Raw genomic sequence first — 12819 nt, 5'->3', positions numbered from 1 at the left:
AACAGACATATATAGAACATTCCACCCAACAGCAGCAGAATACACATTTTTCGTAGGCATTCAAGAAACGTTCTCCAGGATAGATCACATGTTAGGTCACAAAACAAGTTTTAAAAAGTCAAGAGCACAGAAATTATATCAAGTATCTTTTCTGACCACAATGGCATTAAACTAGAAATCAATAAGAGGAAAGCTGAAAAATTCACAAATACTTGGAAATTAGAGAAAATACTCCTGAATTTAACTAATAGATCAAAGATAAATCAGATGGAAAATTCAAAAATACATTGAAAAATATAAAAATGTAAATATGACATATCAAAAAACAGAATAAATAGCAAAAGCAATTCTAAAAGGAGTGTTTAAAACTATGCTTACTTAACAGTAATGAACCTGACTAGTATTCATGAGCATGTAGGTTCAATCCCTGGGTTAAGGGATTCAATGTTGCCATGAGCTCTGGTGTGGGTCACAGATGCATTTCAGATCCTGCATAGCTATGGCTGTGGAGTAGGCTGGCAGCTACAGATCCAACTAGACCCCTAGCCTGGGAACTTCCATATGCCACAGTACAGCCCTAAAAAGAAAAAAAATTTTTTAAAAATCTACGATTGCATATATTAAGAAAAAGAAAGATCTCAACTTAATATTCTAACATTATACCTCAAGGAACTGGGGGGAAAACAAACAAAAATAAGCCCAGAAGTTAGAAAAAGTATATAGTAAAGATTGGAGAAGAAAAAAATAAAATAAAATAGGAAAACACTAGAAAAGATTAATGAAACTAAGAGATGGTTCTGTGAAAGATAAAGAGAACTGACAAACCTTTAGCTAGGGAGTTCCCTTCATGTCTCAGCAATTAACAATGCCACATTGTTGTGGCTGTGGCATAGGCCAGCATCTGTAGCTCCGATTTGACCCGCAGACCTGGGAACTTCCATATGCCACTGGTGCAGCCCTAAAAAGCAATAAATAAATAAATAAATAAATGAATATAAATTAAAATAAAAAATCTTTAGGTAGACCAACCAAGAAAAAAAGAGAGGACTCATAAATCAGACATGAAAAAGGAGACACTACAACAGATACAACAAAAATACAAAATATCATGAGACTACTATGAACAATCATATGCCAACAATCCCAGTATATCTTCCTTATAATCAGAAAGAAGTAAAATTTGAAAATGAATTATAAATCTCAATTGATTTTCCTAATACAACTTAAACTTATTCAGGCTAATTTTTTAATTATTACTTTAACAGTTTTATTCATTTATAATAATTTTGATATAGTATTTCAGAGGATAATGCAAAATATACATACCCATACTTAATAAATGCTAACATTGATATATTTGTCCATATTTTTATAACTTATGAAAAATTGCAGATTTAGTTTAGGCTGATGCTTATACATCATCCTATGCCACTGCCTCCATCTGCCAGCCTATAGCAAATCACTATTCTGATTTGTATACATCTTTGTCAATCTTTACACTTTAGTCCATAAATTGTATCTATAAATAATATACTGTATTGGAGTTGCTGTCATGGCTTAGCAATAATGAACCTGATCTGATGTGCCTGTGGCTGTGGCTTAGGCTGGCAGCTACAGCTCTGATTTAACCCCTAGCCTGGGAATTCCAAATACAATGCATGAGGCACTAAAAAGAAAAAAAAAGCTAATATACAGTATTTATGTATGTCTTTAAATTTTATATAAATGTTATTTTTTGTCTGTTTTGTTTTTGTTTTATTGATGTATACTTAACTTACAAGGCTGTGATAATTTCTGCTGTACAAAGTGACACAGTTGTACATACATTTACATATGTCCATTTTTTTCCCACATAGATTATCACAGAATACTCAGTAGAGCCCTCTGTGCTACACAGCTGGTCCCCATTGGCCAATTGTTCCATATACCTCAATGTGCATATGCCATTCCCAAACCCCAAATCCATCCTTCCCATCCCCAACTGGATTCCTTTAGTAATCACAAGTTTTTCAAAATCTGTGAGTCTGTTTCTACTGCAAATAACTTCATCGGCATATTGTTTTTTATTCCACATATAAGTGATAGCATTTGATGTTTGTCTTTCACTGTATAAACTACACTTAGTATGATAGTTTCTAGGTCCATCCATGTTGCTGCAAATGCCATTACTTCATTCCATTGTGTATATGTACCACATCTTCTGCATACACTCCTCTGTCAATGGACATTTAGGTTGCTTCCATGTCTTGGCTATTGTAAATCGTGCTGCAATGAACACTGGGGTGCATTTATCTTTTTAAATTATGGTTTTCTTTGGATAGATTCCCAGGAGTGGAATTGCTGGATCATATGGTATGTCTATTTTTAGCTTTTTGAGGAACTTCCATGCAGTTTTCTGTATTGGTTGCACCAATGTACATTCCCACCAACAGTATAGGAGAGTTTCCTTTTCACCCACCATCTCCAGCATTTACTGTTTGTAGACTTTTTGATGATGGCCATTCTGGCCAGTGTAAGGTGGTACCTCACAGTAGTTTTGATTTGCATTTCTCTAACAATTAGTGATATTGAACATCTTTTCTTATAATTCTGTCAAATCAATATGTATATTTAATTCATTCCTTTTACCCACTATTCCTTTTAACTGCATGTTTATACCATAAATCCATTCTCATATCAATGGAGATTTAGATTATTTCTAATATTTTCCCCATTACAAAATAACTGTAATCAAGATCCTTGTCATGACTATTTTCAGAGCTATTTGAAAGTTTTGCTAGGGGTAAGTAACCACAAGTTGAAATTTATTGAATGAATATCTTCTAATGTATTGATAGTGAAAAATTGTTTCTTAAAGTGGCAGTAAGAATATACACCTCTCCCAGTGAATTTTGAAATTTCCCATTTTCATACATTTATTCACACTTAGTATTGTCAGACTCTCCGTGTATTTGATATCACAATTTGATAAATTTTAAAATGGTTCTCTAATATTTTTTTTTCAATTTCCCCCAACACGACAAGTCTTTTATGTTTGTTAGTCATTTAGGTTTCCTAGTAAATAAATTGTCTATTAATACATTTTTAAAATATAACTTTTTTCTACTTATTCTGTGGTAGTTATTTATGTTCTTGATACCAATTCTTTTTGTTAATGTATTGCCAACATCTTTTCCCAATCTGTGGCTTGTTTCTTTGTATACTGGGTCTTTAAAAATTAAATTTTTAAAATGTTTTACTCTTCCTATATTTATTAATCTTTTACTTTGTGTTTTATATTTTTATGTCCTATTAAATAAACCCTTCATTACTGAGAAACCGTTAAAAAGACAAAATAAAAAATAAATTAATGTCTTCATACACACATATACATAAGGATACTATGAAGGAATACAAGGCAGATTTTTTAAAAAATGAATAAAGATTCAAGATATTAAAAATATTTTCCTGAAATTAAAACATTAATATGTGGAATAACAATTGAGCATAAAATGGGAAAATTAGTGAACAGGAGGAAGTATTAGAACTAAATGATAATTCAGGGACATAAAAAGAGAGAAAGAAAGATTAAGAGGCAAGGAGAATAAAATAAGAAAGTCCAATAAACATCTAATAAGGGTTTAAAACTAAAAAAGGGAGTGCTCTATTTAAGTGTTTTGCATACCTTATACCATTTAGTTGACATAACACTCTGAGGTATTATTTTTCCCAATTTATGCAGAAAAGGATACTAAGGCATCTAATCTACACAAATATTGCAAGACAAAACCTGGATTCAAATTTAAGATAGATCTGGTGCCTTCAAATTCCATTAAATTTTTTTTTAAACAGTGAGTGACATTTTCCTCCTACTAAATAAAGATACAATATCGAGATGCCCATTTGTATCTGATTCCCTCTATACAGAGACTAGCAAATTAATCCTACATGCTCCATGTCTTAGAATTATGTTAGCAAAATAAAACTTCTCTGAAACTGGAAGTTCAGACATGGCTAATTTCACATAAGACATAGCCATATATACTAACAAATAACAAAAATGTAATCCAGGTATATTACTGTGTAGAAGATTAAAGACAATCTAACAAGCACTGTGATGGTTAACATTATGTGTCAATTTGACTGGGCCATAAAAGTGCCCAGACATTTTATCAAACATTATTCTAGGTGTTTTGGTGAGGATGCTGGGTGAGAGTAACATTTAAATCAGCAGGCTAAGCAAAGAAGAGTGCCCTCCATAATTTGGGTGAGGCTTATTCAATCAGTCGAAGGCCTGAAAAAAAAAAATGCTGATCCACCTTCAAGTAAAAGGGATTTCCTCCTGCTCCAATGCCTTGAGGTGAGACATCATTTTGGGTTTATTTGTTTGTTTCCTGTTACTGCACTGGAATTGTGTAAGAATTCCCTGGAGTTTCCAGCTTGCCAAGTACATATGTTGGGACTTGTCAGCCTTCATAATTACATGAGCCAATTCCTCATAATAAATTGCTTGAGATACATATTTATATTTTATTTCTTTGGAGAACACTGACTAATTTAAGCGCCACTGCTTTTAGGGTTAAAGCTAAGGAGTGAAGAGAACTAGATGTCTGAAATCAAAGAGGGCTTGAAGGCAAAGTAAATATTAGAATTTCACTTATATGCAAAGAACTTTTCTCCTCAAAGTGTGAAAACTACCTAATGTTACTAAATTCATGGAAAATCTTGCTTTAAAGTAACAATATAGAGGAAGAGGAGATGCAAATTTAAGACCCAGCATCATGTTTAAGCTCTGTAGAACTCTATTAAATATTGTTCCACTCAAGTTTCCATAAGAAAGGAATACTTACACTTCAGAGCTGGATAAACATAGTAGGTTAGTTCAGGAGAGTCTTTCTCATCCATATTTAACATAAAGTGATAAGAAGATAGGCTTTCCAAAAACAGAGGGTTGGTGAGCGTCCAATTCACCAGCCTCCCAGGAGCACTGGCTGCTGCCCAGTTCTGGATGGGAAGCATCCAAATGAGAAAGGACACCAGGACTTACCTCTGATCCTCAGGAAGTGATAGCACAGACTGCCCACTACTGTATAACAGCTATGAGATAAACTGATAAGCAATGAATGTGCAAAAGATTTTATAGGAATTACAATCTGGAGCAAATCCTGTAGCATTTGGGATGCTTAGCAGAACAAATGGGTGACATTTAATCTGTGTCTATATTAGAAAAGTCTTAACTTTAAAACAAATTTAACTTTTAACTTAATGCTGAATTTAAGCAGTGCACGCACACCAAAAAGTTTGGGGGCTGTTGTTATTTTTTGTTTGAAACATTATTTTTGGTCCCGTTGTGATTTGGTGAAAACAAATGGCAATCTGACAATTGATGTCTGTTTCTGAATATGACTTTACTGAAAGAGAAATGTTCCCCAGACTGGAAAATAATACATTTATAGCATGGAGAATTATATAAAACAATGGGTTTGAAAGACAGGGATTTGTATATCTGCTTTGGCACTTCCTAGTTGTATAATCATAGCAAAAATAACAGTAAAAGAAGTTACCATTTATTGGGAACTTATTATGGGCAGAAGTTGGCTCAGTATTCTATATCCTATGTTTATTATCATATGAAATCTTAGGACAACCTACAAGTTGGGTATCATAATTTACTTTTTTTTTAATGAGGAGACTGAAGTTCAAAAATTTAAATGCATTCCCCAAGATCACTTAGCTTTTCAGACCTTAGATTTCTTACCCATGAACTTTGGGAAGTAGACTAAATGATCCCCCTAAATTTCTTTCAGCTCTAAAACCTACAGTTTTCTTTAAGAGGCACTTAGAAAAAAAGGACTCTATTATTATCGACATTCCCCACAATGTTTAACACTATTTATACATTGCAATTACCAACAGATATTTGTTGAAGAATGATTAGTTTCATTTTAAAAAATCAACCCGGAAGTTTTACAGTTTTTATTACTGTGCTCATAGTCTAGGGCTTTAAATAAGCATGCACTTAAAAGTAAGAGAAATCTTTGTAGTAAACCAAGTAAGATCCACGATATAATCATGACTTTACCGTATTTGCACTTACTCAGGGTTACAGTGGTGTTCCTTTCACTGCTGGATTCTCTCAGAAAAGAGTAATGGAGTATTGTCTATATCTAATTTTTTAATGCTTTGCTATGAGTGGTCAGCCAAAAAAGAGTGGTTTTGTTAGTATTTTTTCCAAGTAGATTTAGGGAATTTCATTAGGAAACTTTTGGCCATGATTCATTTGCAGTCAGTGTCACTCTCCACTTCAGTTGAGTACACTAGAACACAACTAAGTCAAGATGCTGGATTTTATCTGGAAACATAGGGTATGGAATAATACCTTGATATGATGCACAATCTTTGAGGAATGGAGGAGAGAGAGACATTGAAAACCAAAAGCAGTGTCAACATTCTATGAAAGGAGTGATCAAAGCGCAAATCTGAAGCTGTCTGGAAAACCAAAAGGTAGAGTTACAAAACCAAGAGGGAATACAAAATATGTTTCCTAGAAATTTATGCCTGCATGACAGAAATATAAAAAACTGGAAAATTTTTAAAGTAACGAGAAATGAGGGATATATTAAAAAAATAAACTAGAGCAAAAAAATGTAAGAGAAAAGCTGTAATTTCAGGTAGTGCTGTACTTCAGCACTACCTCATTAGTGGGGCCACAATACATTACCTACTATGTATCAAAGAAAGAAAATTTGAAATTGGAGTCTGAATTAGATTGAGGACCTACTATAGACTTTTAAACAGAAATAAAGAAAACAAAACATTATTTAATTACTTCTCTTGAATTTATTCTTTATGGCATATTATTTTTACAGCTTTTTAAAATCTTTTGCAAGAACGTAATTCTAATATTTTATCCACCTGCACAACTTTCATAGTCATTCTACTCCACCTCCTCCTTGACTGAATAATTGAGAAAACATTGTCACTCAATTTACAAATAGAGTGGTCCCCTTTATTTGTGGAGGATATATCCCAAGACCCCCAATGGATGCCTAGATAGTACTGATACCTATGAATACTATGTTTTTTCCTACACATACATATCTATGATAAAACAATTTATAAATTAGGCAGAGAATGAGATTAACAAAACTAGTAATAAAATAAGACAATTATATAATATACTGTAATAATAGTTATTACTATTGAATGTAGTTTCTCTCTCAAAATATCTTATTGTACTCTACTTATCTTTCTTCTTATGATGATGATGTAAGATTCCAGTCCTGCCTGGCACGATGTGTGATGGTTCAAAATTTCAGCACACTACTCAGAACAGTGTGCAATTTTAAATTTATGAATTGGGAGTTTGCATTGTGGCGCAATAGAAACAAATCCAACTAGTATCCATGAGGATATGGGTTCAAGCCCTAGTCTTGCTCAGTGGGTCAGGGATCTGGCATGACCATGAGCTGTGGTACAGGTGGCAGATGTGGCTCAGTTCTCATATTGCTGGGCTGTGGTATAGGCTGACAGTTGTAGCTCTGATTAGACCCTAGCCCAGGAAATTCCATATGCCACAAGTGCAGTCCTAAAAAGCAGAAATAAATAGATAAATAAATAAATAAGAGTTCCCATCATGGATCAGCAGAAACAAATCTGACTGGTCAGTGGGTTGAGGATCCAGAGTTGCCATGAGCTGTGGTATAGGTTGCAAACGTGGATTGAATCTGGTGTTGCTGTGGCTGTGGCGTAGACCAGCAGCTACAGCTCTGATTCAACCCCTAGCCTGGGAAACATATGCCGTGGGTGTGGCCCTGAAAAGACAATAAATAAATAAATAAATAAATAAATAAATAAAATGTATGAATTGTTTATTTCTGGCATTTATTATTTAATTTTTTTGACCCTCAGTTGACCATGAGTAATTGAAATAATGGAAAACAAAATACAGACAGTGGGGGGGAGGCAGGAATCTACTGTATATGGGACATATATTGCTAGGTATCTTATAAGAGTTATGATAAAAAGATGAAATTTCACATTCCTGCTCTCAAATAATTCATTCAAGTAGGAGAGACAGATCATTTTAAACAGATAATCTCAACACAATTTTTTTTTTAATTTTTTTCCTTCTTTTTACTGCTGCACCTGCAGCATATGGAAGTTCCCAGGACAAGGGTCCAATAAGAGTTGCAGCTACAGGCCTACACCACAGCCATAGCAACAATGGATTGGAGCCACATCTGCAACCTATACCACAGGCTGCTGCAACACCAGATCCCCAACAAAGGAAGCCAGGAATAGAACCCGCATCCTCACAGAGACAAAGTCGGGTCCTTAACTGGCTGAGCAATAACAGGGATTCTAATTTCAACACAATTTTAAAAGCGCTGTAATAGGTGAGACCTGGTGCTATAACCAAGTTTGGTCCTAGGAGTGTTGAAACCTTCTTGGCTCTGGGTAGAGATAATCTGCTACATTCAAGCTGCCAGCAATTTTCTTAATTTCTTTGGAGAAGACCAGCTGCCTTTTTGCAAGTGTGAGTTTTGGTGGTAGGGGTAGGTTGGTGGGGTGGGAGTGGGGGGATGGAGAGTGGCTTATGTCATTTTATTGGGCCATTTTTTGTTTTAGTTTTGCTCTTCAGGGCTGCACCTGCAGCATATGGAGTTTCCCTGTCGAATCAGAGCTACAGCTGCCGGCCTACGCCACAGCCACAGCCCCATCAGATCCAAGATCACAGAAATGCCAGATCCTTAACCCACTGAAAGAGGTCAGGGATCAAACCTTCCAACCTCATAGTCAGATTTGTTTCCTACTGGGGAAACTCCTATTGGGCCACTTTGTAATTCAAGGACAGCCAAGACCCTCTTCAGAAATGAAGGCATTAAGACACTGAATAATGAAACCACTCTGCCACCCTCTAACAATGGCTAACAGCTCATCTTTACAGCTCTCCATCAAGTGCTAGGTATGGTCATATATGCTTTACATGTATTACCTTCTCCCACTCTAAGAGGTAGAGACAAGCATTAGTTCTGCTTTTCTGATTTTTTTTTTAACTGAGCAAACTGAAGCACAAAGAGCATATTATTGCAGACCATGGAGCAAGGAAATGGTGGGGTCAGGCTCCTAACTCATAGATAGAATTACCAGAGTTTGGGGGCCTGACCACTGCTCCATACTGTCCCCCTGCCTTCATTGTGGTGGTTCTACAGGTAATTACAGAAGACCAATGATGTTCACTAAGCACTTGAACTGTCCCCATCAGGAGGTGAGGGTCTGTGAACCTTCCCTTTGCATCTGGGCAGGTTCTGTGACCACTCTGACCAATAGAATATGGTAGAAGTGACATGTGCCAGTTTCCAGGTCCTAAGACACTGGAAGCTTCCACCTCTTCTCTCCTGGAACACTCATTAGTTACACATTTGAAAGTCAAAAGGCAAACATGTACCATAAAGAACATATTCAAGGGAGTTCCCCTTGTGGCTCAGTGGTAATGACCCCAATTAGTATCCATGAGGACACAGTTTTCAATCCCTGGCCTCGCTCACCCTGCTGTGAGATGTGGTGTAGATCACAGATGTAGCTCAAATCCTGCCATTGACTTGGCTGGAATAGGCTGGCATCTACAGCTCCAATTCAACCCCTAGCCTGGGAACTCCCATATGTCTCAGGTAATGCCCAAAAAAGCAAAAAGTAAAAATAAAAAATAGAATACATTCAAGAGCAGTGATCTCTAAGATGTCATTAAGAGATGTGACTGCCTTGTTGAAGAGACCACATGGAGAGACACTGTGTTTTCAGGGAGACTATGTGAAGAAGGGGAGGAAGCAGTTAATTCTAGCCTTCCAGCTAGCCCGCTCCAGGCAACAAGGGTGCTGTTAGTCCCTCCAGACCATCCGGACCTTCTGCTAGATGTCACTGATTGACCCCAGTCAACACAAAGTGGAGCAGAAACTGATCACTGCCCCAAATGCTAACACTCAAAATCAGGATACGTTAAAAAAAAAAAAAAAAGTTATTTTAAATGACTGAGGTTTGGAGTTGTTACTCAGCACTAAGTAGCCAGAACAGAGACCCTGGCCTGGGGATCAAGCATAACATTCTTCCCACTGATAAGAGGCAGAAATCCCTGGAATCAGTCAGTGATATAAGAGATAAAGAGCAAAGCTCATGTGTGAGTGAGGGGATGGGGGGTCGGCGCAGAGGGAGAGAGGGAATAAGGAGAGAGAGAGAGAGCTCTAAAGAATGTATATCTTTGTACTCTAGTGGTTACTTTCAACTTTTTTTTCTGCATGAGTCCTTCCTGTCATCTATAAATCTTCAGTACAGTTTTATAAAACCTTAGGTTAGAGCAAAAGGAGAAGTACAGCAGTAAAGGGAAGAAATAAGCAAATAGTCATTCCCTACATTCTGTATCACATGAAGGAATTCCCCCAGATCTTAGGTCAGATGGCCTGGAGCCAAATTCCAAGCCAACAAATTAGCTGTTTTATTCCCTTGGCTAAATTCCTTAAGCGCTTTGTGACTCAGTGCTCCATCTATAAAATTAGAATTGGTACTGCTCATTTATGCCTTCTATCTCCATCATCAAGGGGTAACAAAGAGCATCAGAATCCTTCCCTGATCATCCCCTCAACACAAACAGTCTTCCTATGGATATCTGCCTTGAGGACCAACTTGGTTTGAGGAGGATGGAGAGAGGGGTCTGGAAACCTGGAGAGTGACAAAAATGCCACCTACATGGTGTCATGAGGAAACACGCAAGGGTAAGAGAAGAGCATTAAGTCTTAAGAGAACAACGAGCAGATAAAAATGACATTACATCTAATGTGTGGACTATACAGGGTGTAAGGAGAGGGGTGGACAGAAAAAGAGGAGTTGAAGAAGGAAGAAAGAGGCAGACCCTAAAAAGCCTCATTTCCCATGCCGAATAGCCTGGACTTGGTTGTGACAGCAGGAGGGGAAAAATAATGAAGTCTGAAATTGTAGACATTTCATAATTAACAGATATTAACATTAAATCTTCACAAGAAATTTGAGAGGCAAGTAGGAAAGGTACTGGTTTACCATCCTAAACAAGGAAACAGGTCCAGAGTTGTAGCCACTAGGACTCAACATGTGCGCCTTTGATTTTGAAGAACAAGGAGGTGGTAGGAGCCAGTCAGCACATGCAGATGTCAAGAGAACAGTTATTTTATAAGCCCTTTTTCTTACCATCCTGCAATTTCACTATAGGAAAAACAAACAAAAAACAAACAAAAACAATAAATATATTCCAGGCAATCCAGCTCATTTACCTAGTTTATCTCCCACATTACAGTAATGAAATCAAACAGAAGTGGTGGTCAATTGTACATGGCAAAATTTTCCAAATGACTCCTCCCAGCAAAATACTTTTGTCTTGTGACCTTTGTTCAAACCAGACAATATCTCAATTGCCCATATAAAAAACAGCGAAGGACTTTGATGACTAAATCACACATCAGGGTTAAGGGTGGAAAAAACCCACATTACATCCGGACAATGAGGCATCACAAAGTGGTTTAATGATCAGCTTATCTTGCCCTTTGTTGGCAATGTGAATGAAATTCACATCCTTTCCTGAGCAAAGAGACTTCAAAATCCAAGTCTGCCTGATTTGCTCTAAACTTGTATGTTTCAATTTTATCTACAATGCTTCATTCAAAACTATTAAGGAATCAAAGAAAGATAGTCATATCTCTACAATCATTAACCTTTGAAGTTTCTAACCCAGAGAGAGTTCACTCACAATACTCAGAAAGCTTTACTAGGAATATTGGAATTTTTCAATAATATAAGACGTATTTTCAACAGCATCCTTTTATTTTTCAGATATTAAAGCCTGGAAAACAAACAAACAAACAAAATCTAGAACCTTTGCTAACATGAACAACACAGGAGTATTCAGGGGCTTCCTCATCTGAGGAAGAAAGAACAAACAAATGACATCTACCTCTATTATTCATTGGTAGCCAGAAATTCAGCAGATGAAAGGAAATGGAGTTTCAGACCATTCCCAACTGTCTTTATTCTATGATCTCTCACTCCTTACTCTCACCATAATGAAACAAAAAGGAAAAAAGCAACCATTATTACTTTCCTAGAAAGTATTGGAAAATGAACATTTTGTAATTATTACTTTCTTTTCAGAAAAAGATGCCATTATTTTTCAGCCATCATAGACCCTCCACATTCTCTCTCACCAAACCCTCTCACCACTGCTGCTACTGACTCCTTTATTAAGTGCTTAGATACTTTCTTAAGTTATCATATAGGACCCTCAGCTCCACCCTCACTGCCCCTCTCTTTGATGGCTCTCTTCAATTCACTGTCCGTGTGAAGAATCAACATTGTCTTTCCAAACTGTAAGCCTCATTATAAACGTTCCCATTTCAAAATTCTTCTAAGATAATCCTAAAATTCTTCAAAATACATGTTAAACTCTTTAATATGGTCCCCTCTCACCATCTATGACACAGCTGTAACTCCAGCCCCAGAGTAGAGGTGGGGCGATGCACCACAGGTGAAAGAACTTATTCTCATCACAGGAAGCCAGCAGAGGTGGACTAGAAGAAAGTCCAAGAAATTGCTTAGCTTAGGTTTCAGTCTTTTATGATCCATACCTAAGAGAGAATAAAGTCAGGTCCTTCAACAGGCCCGAGATCCTCAGTCTAGAATTTGAGGGTATCACACAGGGTTACATAAAGTGGATATTGTTGTTGCCTCTCCAGAATAAACATTTTCCCATTGGAGAATACGTCTTCAATGCTCCCAACTTCCTTTCTTCTTTTGGGAAATAACTCTGAAGCTTGACCT

Source organism: Phacochoerus africanus, chromosome 2 (assembly GCF_016906955.1).
Source record: "Phacochoerus africanus isolate WHEZ1 chromosome 2, ROS_Pafr_v1, whole genome shotgun sequence".
NCBI classification, from domain to species: Eukaryota; Metazoa; Chordata; class Mammalia; order Artiodactyla; family Suidae; genus Phacochoerus; species Phacochoerus africanus.
This window is presented reverse-complemented; position numbering follows the sequence as displayed.